Source organism: Salvia splendens, chromosome 17 (assembly GCF_004379255.2).
Source record: "Salvia splendens isolate huo1 chromosome 17, SspV2, whole genome shotgun sequence".
In the NCBI taxonomy this organism is placed as follows: domain Eukaryota; kingdom Viridiplantae; phylum Streptophyta; class Magnoliopsida; order Lamiales; family Lamiaceae; genus Salvia; species Salvia splendens.
In genome coordinates, this window is record NC_056048.1 from 11345098 (window position 1) to 11354286 (window position 9189).

Sequence of the window (9189 nt, forward strand, 5' to 3'; positions counted from 1 at the left end):
TGCGTAGTGGTGATCATTATCTGGCGGTGCTAGGATTGCTATTATGTTGAATCGTGCGCGAGGAGGGTCTCGTTTGATAACATCCACAAGAGGAGCTCGAAACAAGGTTTTATTGTTCGGAACCTAGCTAGTTGGAGTTTGATTACTCTATGAATAATAAATAAGAGTTTCTTGCTAAGTCCACTCTTAGAGATTAAAATATGTTAAGAAATTAAGTCCATAGCAGAAATTGATTAATTAATGGATGTTTCTATCTTAAGCAAGGGAAATGAATTACACACACAAAAGGAAACCCGGAATACTTGTAATTTCAGATTTGGAAAGGCAGTGCAATATTACTTCTATAGTGGCTGCTTATAATATTCCAATATAAGCTTGTATTAAATTGTGAGTTCAATTTAATTAGTAAAAAGCTAATTAGGTGAGGCCATGTCCAAATTCTCCTTAGATCCCTGACTGGGCCCAATATGTGACTTAATATAAATAGGAGAATAAAGAAGACAGAAAATACACTTTCCACATTATAATTTTTGTCCCCCTCATAATTGAGAAAGGATCGAAAATTGCTCTCCTTCCGTGAGCAGGTTTCTGTCTTCGTTATTTAAGTCCTAGTAAACTGGTGAGATTTGCCCACACAAATATCAGTCTACAGTCCGGGACACCAGTCAGAAGATCCGAGGTTGAGTTCTCAAGATCTTCACGTGGAGAAGACGCAAGCCATCTTCGATTCTTAAGTGAATCAACAAAGGTAAATTGGCTAACTCCGTAGTAAGCATGTTTTAGGAATTGTTTGTGCTAAAGCATGTTTAAAATTCAAGTTATGAGCATGATACATGTGATAATTACGTGAATAGAATTTATCTAAATAATATGCTAAATAGATCAGTATTATGTGATCCGTTAGAAACGCAAGCTTCCGCTGCCAACCCCTTCAGTTACACGCTCCCAGGACAGGCCACAATCATTTATTTATTTTTTTAAATCATATTCGAGTTGTTGTATTTAAACCTTCATATTTATTGTATTTTCGAGTTGAGAAGATGAGTAGTTGATGGAAATGGAAGTAAAGAAAGAAAATAAAAATGAGAGGAGGATGAATATGACTGCGGTCTGCGTGGGGAGAAAGGAGAGGGAGAAGAGAAAGGGTTCAATATTAGGTTTAATATATTTAATGGGCTAGGCTTTATTTCAATTTTATGCATTTAACTATTTGTTCAATTTTACTGGGCTGACTTTTTAATGTATTTTTTTTAATTTTAAATTTCTAGGTTCCTAATTTTTTTATTTTCGACTAAACAATGAATTTTCCGTGTTTTAATTGTACAACGTTTTCTATTTTACAATTAAAATAGCTTATAGTTATGAATAATGCAATTTAATAGTTGAGGTTTGGATGGGGCCTGCAGGGTTATGGGAGCTGTGGCCTGGCCTAGAAAATTAGGAGAATGATGACATGGGGTGAGTGACTTGTGACCTAAATCCGGGACGGGGTTAATGATGCTCTTAGAGTGGGACGGAGGAAGTAGTAGACTAGAACGTAGACTTAAACTTTTAAACGAAATAGACGATTCAAGATTACACGAAATTTATGAAAACTTCTTCGCTTGTTAAAATTAAAAATAAATACGTAGTTAGTTGGAGTGGTTGTTGATAGGTTTTAACAATTTATTAGTTGGTATTTTGTACCTATATAAAAGGTTTTTCATTGTATTTTATACTCCCTCCGGTCCCCAAATTTTGTCACAGTTTGACCGAACACGAGTTTTAAGAATGTAATGGAAGTGTATTGAAAAAGTTGGTAGGATGTTGGTCCTACTTTTAAAGTAATAGTTTTATACTCCCTCCGTCCTTAAAGAATTTGCACTTTGAGTTTGGCACGAGTTTTAAAGTAAAATTGGTAAAGTAAGAGAGATGTAGAGAGAAAAAGTAATTAAAGTATTGTTAGTAGAGAATGTGTCACACCTCAATAGAGAGAAAAGAGTTTCCAAAATTAGAAAATGCATATTCTTGTAGGACGGACTAAAAAGGAAAGTGCATATTCTTGTGGAACGGAGGAAGTAATAAAATGTGAGTGAGAATAAATTAGTGGAATGCGGGGTCCACTACCAAAAATAGTAAAAAGTGAAATGTGACAAATTTTGTGGGACGGACGAAAATGAAAAAATGTGACAAAATTTCATGGACGGGGGAATAATAAACATTTCACAATATAGTGCATTAATGAAATTTTCTCTTTTTATCTTCTCGACAATTTTTCTTCATCCATGGACCATGGTGGTTTCTTCCATCTTCTTCAATACGTTCCTTTGTTTTTCGTTCTCCATTTTTCAATCAATAAATACTCCATCCATCTTCAAAAAAAAAAGACAAACTTGTAAATGATACGAGTTTTAATGTGAAATTAGTGAAGTAAATGTGAGATGAGAAAAAGTACGAGAAAGAGGGCAAAAGTAGTGGAAGTAGTGTTAGTGGTTTATAAGATCCACATTATTAGTGGTGTATGAATTATATAAAAGTCATAGAAATCATAGTATATGCACAATGTATCTTGATTACTAGTACTATTAATATACAATCTTGGACTATGAGTACTTGTTACGATATTAGATAGTATATAAAAGAGTAAAGGTCAAAATTGGTCCTAAACATATAGCCAGAATATGAATTTGGTCCAAAACATTCACTTTTTGAAAATCGCGTCCTAAACATTTTAAATCGTTATCGAAGTGGTCCTAAACATTTTAAATCGTTGTCGAATTGGTCCTTTTCCGTAAAAAACTAACGGTCAACGCCTAATTAATGATTTTCAAAACTTAATTAATATACTAATACATAATTAATTAAATAAAATTAAATATAAAATTAATAAAATGCTAAGAAATTCCAAAATCGACTATTTCTCCCTCTTCTTCCTTCTCTTCCATCTCTACTTCGCTCTTCCTAAATCGGAATCTCTCTCTTCTTCTCTTCGGCGCTCAACGTCGTTGCGTCTTTCTCTCTCTGCTCGCTCCTCCACCAATCGCCGTCATCATGTGTTTCTCCGCATTGCTGCTGTCCGAGATCAAAACCGTCGTTGTCCACCATTGTTGTCGCCATCAACCCCCATTCCTTTCGGTCCTCCTCATCTCTCTCTCTCAATTTTCTTTCTCGGCGGTCTGGCGTTGTTATCTCCGCTGACGCGGTCGCTATTGCTGGAAGATGGTTTCGCTTCCGTCGCCTCTGCCTACTCGTTGTCAGTCGAGCAGTATTGCTGCTCTATGACCTCATCGCCGCTGCTCTTGCCTCGATCCAACCCATTGTCATCCTCTCTCCATCTCCCAGCTCAACCATCAATGCCCTCTCTTCTCTCCCTCCTTCTTAATCAATCTTACTCAAATTCATATCTTTCTCTAATTGATTTCTGGAACCTTAACTGTCCGCCGCTACTCAACAATTCAATCTCACCTCCCCCTTTAAATTTCCGCCGCGGTGCTGCCTTACGTGTAGAGATGTTTGTGGTTGATTTTTGTGAGTTGAGGAGATGGAATTTATGAGAGGTTTTGACTTTTCTCCAAATCCAGATCCATTTGAATTTTTGGCCTTGGAAGTAGTCGGTGATCTCCTCGCCACATTCCATAGTGATATTCATGTGTTTCTCCTTTTCGGGGCTTATTGATCTTGAGACGGCGGGTGCTGGGGCTGATTTGGGGGCCGAGATAGGCGGCGGCGGCGGCGTAGATTTATGGAGCTGAGGACTCTATTTAGATTTTTTTTAATTGTATTTTATTTTATTAAATTATTATACATCATTATACTAATTAAGTCAAAAAATCATTAATTGGGTGCTGACCGTCAGAAATTAACGGTTCCGTCAATTTACGACCATTTCGTTAACGATTTCAAATGTTTTGGACCCGATTTTCAAAAAATGAATGTTTTGGACCAAATTCGTATTCTGGCTACATGTTTATGACCAATTTTGACATTTACTCTATATAAAAATATACTACCTTATATATACGTGGTATTTATTTGGAACGTAGAAATATATCAAAATGCCCTCATCCTTTAGTCACCATTTTAGTCCAAATAAATTATACTCCCTCCGTCCCATTTAAATTGAATCAAAATTTTTGGACACAGAGATAAAGAAATTGAGTTGAAAAGTTGGAGAAAGAAATAAAGTAGGAAAGACATAAAGAAAGTAAAGTAAATGATGAGATAAAGTAAGAGTAATAGAGTGTTATTTTTTGTCAAAAAAGTAAATAACTCAATTTAGTTGGAATATTTAAAAAAGGAATACTATCAGTCAACTTAGTTGGGACGAAAGTAGTATTAAAATGAAAAAGATCAAAGTATAGGGATTTTCCATGATAATTATGTAATGCGTAAAATTTAAATTTTAGGGGGCTCTGTGCGTGCTTTTTTATTGTTCGGATTTGTCGAGTTACAGATATTTAATTTCACGACTCATTATGTGTTATGAAGAGTAAATTGAGGACTCAGTATATATTACTTTATATTTTTTAATTTAAAATAATTAATCTTAATTAGAACTAAAAGGACTAAATTTAAAAGGTCCAAATAAATCCTAGTTAATAGATATCAAAATCTCTCTATCCGATAATTAATTAATACAGTAAATAAATCCATGTAGGACTAGGACTCTTTCTCAACATGCACTATGTTACTCTGCCTATATATATGAGCTAGGTTTACACTTTGTACATACGTATCGTAAATTCTTTAGTTCCTTGTTCAAAATATCACGGTTTCAAAGAGCATCTAAACTCAATGGCCGGAAAGTAGGAAGGACGGGCGATTGGGATTGATTTGGGGACAACTTATTCGTGCGTGGCAGCACAACCGTGTCGAGATCATACCCAATGATCAAGGCAACCGCACCACGCCTTCTTGCGTCGCTTTCACCGAGAACGAGCGTCTCATCGGAGACGCTACCAAGAATCAAGTCGCCAGTGCTCCAACTAACACCGTTTTCGGTTAGCTCTCTCTCTTCTACCACTTACTATTGAAAGTGACATGAAACTATGGCCATTTAAGGTCATTCCTCACTCTACTAACAACAATCCTATGATAGTTGTAAGCTACAAAGGGATGGAGAAACAGTTTTCAGCTGAGGAGATTTCTTCGATGGTGCTATCTAAGATGAAGGATATCGCCGATGCCTATCTTGGTTCATCTGTGAAGAATGCTGTTGTCACCGTGCCTGCATATTTTAACGACTCCCAGCATCGTGCAACCAAAGATGCCGGAACCATTGCCGGCCTCAACGTTGTAAGGATTATCAATGAGCCTACTGCTGCAGCCATTGCATACGTCCAGGATAAAGGGGGTGATGTGGCTAAGAATGTGCTGATTTTCGACCTTGGTGGTGGCACATTCAATGTGTGTGGTCACGATTGAGACGGGAATCATCGAAGACTCATCTTGGAGGGCAAGACTTTGACAGTAGGATTGTGAATCATTTCGTGAAAGAGTTTGAAAGGAAGAATGGAAAGGATATTAGTATGAATCCGAGAGCTATTAAGAGCATCTCCAATGGCGGCGTCGTCACCGGCACGCCGATTTTTCGCGGATGCCGGTGCTGACGCCGAACCATTGCGAGCGGCGTCAGCGAAATCGGCGTCAAAATCGGCGTGCCCACGCCGATTCTTGGGCTGACGCCTATTCTCACGCCGATCCTCACGGCGCCATTGTAGGCCCCGGATCGGCGTTAGACCGGCGTCAGATTTTTATTTTTATTTTTTTAATTTTTCGAAACACTATATATACGTGCTTTGGACATCATTTTCATTCACACCACTTGTTTTAACGAGTACTCTCTCTATCTTAATTTCTGTACAAGATCAACAACCAGAAATGGAGAACAACTACGAAGGTACTCCAGTGACGACCGGTCTCAGACTCTCCCGGCTTCCGTGGGAGGTGGTTGGCCTCCGATGACCGGGTACTACAACATGTACCCGTGGCAGCAGATGATGCCACCGATGGCCGCCAGGGGAAGTGTGCCGGCTTGGCAGGGGGTACCGCCGATGCAACCCCCTATGCAGATGATGCTGGGGTGGGCACCCGGGATGCAGCCACCGGCGCAGCAGATGATGCCACCGCCGCAGGGTACGCCCGCGGAGGAAAACGTCTATCGGCCGGCTTTTGATTTTTCCATCGGTTCTTCACACACATCGACCCCAACGGATGCACAGTACACGCAGTATGAGACCTTCTCCTTAGAGGAGTCGGGTTTTGATATTAACGAGGTTCCGGAAACTCCCATTCAAAGCCGGGGAGTAGGGCGGGGTCGGAGCGACCCTAAGAAGAAGGGCAAGGCCAAGAAGGTTGGCGACTCGTCGCAGCCGGGTGAGGATAGCCAGGTCCGGAGGAAGTGTACGGACGCGGAGAACATTGCGGTGGCCAGTGCGTGGGTGAGTGTCTGCGATGATCCTCTCGTTTTGAACAACCAGAGGATCGTCAACTTGTGGGCCAAGATAGCCGCAGCCTACAGGGCATTTTGCCCTGAAGGGAGACCGCGCACCGGGGAGGAGTGTCGGAAGTGCTGGGACCTAATCAGGTCTGCCGTCTCTCGATTTTCGGGTTTGTACGCCAACGCCCTCCGCATGCGGACCAGTGGCCAAACAGAGGAAGATTGCAGGAGGATTGCGGAGAGAGCCTACCCGGATCCCGGGAAGTACTATGAGTTCACCTACTGGAACTGCTACCTTGTGCTCTACGAGTCGAAGAAATTCCGGGCAGGTGTCGACGCTGGCTGGCCGAAGAAGCAGAAACTGAACTATAACGGTGATTATAGTGGCAGCAGCGGTGGTTCCCACGACCTCCCCGAGACGGCCCAGGAGGTCTCGACCCCTCGTTCGTTCGGTCGCCGACCTCGCCCGGTTGGCAAAAGGCAGGCGCAACGGGATGCGAGGGGGGGCACCCCGAGTTCCCAGGAGGTCTAGTCGGCATCCCCCCTCGGCAGGTCCACCGAGGAGCTCAAATTCTTCGCGCGTCAACAAACGCGCGCTCAAATGGTGAAGACGTTAGCCGACTTCCGGACGGCGGTGGACCCCGAGGAGAAGGCTTATCTTCGCGTATTGCTCCGGAGCATGCATGAAGAATTGGAGAGGTTGCAGAGGGATACTGCGGGATTAGCCGCGGTGTTGGTGGCGACGAAGGCAGCGGCGGCGACGACGAAGGGCTGGGCGAGGACGGAGGCGAAGACGGCGGCAAGGAGTGATTTTTTATGTAATTTTTTTATTGTAATTTTTAATTTTTGTATTTTTTTTAAAATTAATGTACTTTTTTTAAAATTATTGTACTTTTTAAAATTTTAATAGTATTATTCAATTTTCCTGTATTTGTCTCGTAAATTAAATTCTGTATGTTGCTACGATTGTAAATTAAATTATATAATTGTTATTAGTGATGTGGATAGGCTATGAGATGGCTATTGCATGTCCAGTTGCATGTCCAGATGATGTGGCAGGAGGATTTTAGTGCTGATGATGTGGCAGTAGCAAGGCTATGGGAGGGCTATTGCATGTCCAGAACCACTGGAGATGCTCTAAGAGATTGGGGAGTGCTTGTGAAAGGGCAAAAAGGATGCTTTCTTCCACTTCCCAAACTAATATTGAGATTGAATTTTTGTTTGCGGGGATTGATCTGTTTTCGACTATCACTCGTGCTAAATTTAATGACCTCAACTTGGATTTGTTCAACAAGTGTATGAAACTGGTTGAGAAGTGCTTGAGCGATGCAAAGATGAAGTGGATGAGTGTGGATGAGGTGGTGCTGGTGGGCGGGTCGAGCAGGATTCCGAAGGTGCAGGAGATGTTGAAGGAGATTTTCAATGGGAAGGAGGCGTGCAAGACCATTAATCCAGACGAAGCTATGGCTCATGGTGCTGCAGTGCTGGCTGCCAAGTTGAGTGGCGAAGGCAACGACACGGTACAAAAGCTCGTTCTTGTCGATGTTACTCCATTATCCCTTGGCATTGGACTTGATGGAGATCGGATGTGCGTAATTGTTCCAAGGAATACAACTATCCCAACAAGAAAGTATGATAATACTATCCAGACAATGAAAGACAATCAGACCATCATAAGTTTTCCGGTGTATGAGGGCGAAAGAAGCAAGGCAACAGCCAACAATCTGCTAGGTAAATTCAAACTCAAAAAGGCATTCCAGCAGCGCCCAGAGGTGTTGATAAAGTCAAAGTGTGCTTCGACATTGATGAGAATGGTATCCTGAATGTGTCAGCGGAGCACACAGAGACTGGAGTGAAGAACGACATCAACATCACCATCTACAAGGACAAGGGCAGGCTGTCCGAAAAAGAAATAGAAAAAATGGTGAAAGATGCGGAGAAGCACAAGAGGGAGGATGAGGAGTTTAGGGAGAAGGGTGATGCAAGGTATGCTTTGGAGAACTACGCCTACGACATGAGGAACAACACCAGATGTGCAGCCGGGATTGGAGCAGCCGAAAAGAAGAAGATAGAGAAGGCGTTCTAGGCTACTGTGTGAAATGGCTGGAGTCAAACAAATTACTTGCAAAGGTTGATGCTAAGAGGATTTACAAACCCATTGAAGCCAAGATACAACACAGCACCGAGCCTTAAGACGGCCTTTTTCTTTTTTATTTTTCCTTTTTTCTTTTTCTTTTTTCTTTTTTCTTTTTTCTTTTTTCTTTATGTTTCATTGTTTGACACATTTACAATATTAATGCACTTTTAATTTGATTTTTAAGTTTAAATCATGATATGAATTTGTCTCTTTGCTTTGTTTTGATTGCAATCATTGTATTTTGTTCGACAAAGTATGAATTATTACTTTTTTTGAATTATTAGATTCAAACTCATGACCCTTGGTTCTAGCATCAATCACTCTATCATCCGACCAACACACCCACGCCTACTCAAATTTGTTGTGTTATGAATAAAGGTGGGGATTTCGGGTGTTATTTTTTAATTAATTGATTGGAAAAGTACTATATGTCCTTGTCCAATTAGTGTGCTAAGGGAGGTGGTGGAGTGATAGGAGATTACTCGTATCAACTACATAAATAAGAAGACGAGGTGTCAACTAGTGCATAGAGAGCGACCCATACCCAAAAATAAATTACAGTGTCTACTATATACTCCCTCCGTCCCAATAAATAAGAAAGAGTAAAGGCCAAAACTGGTCCTAAACATATGCT

The 9189-nt window shown here is 41.0% G+C and overlaps 1 pseudogene; it reads left to right on the plus strand.

The window, feature by feature from the left end:
• Nucleotides 1-4773: 4773 nt before the first annotated feature.
• Nucleotides 4774-8555, plus strand: LOC121773546 (annotated as a pseudogene).
• The last annotated feature ends 634 nt before the right edge of the window (nt 8556-9189 follow it).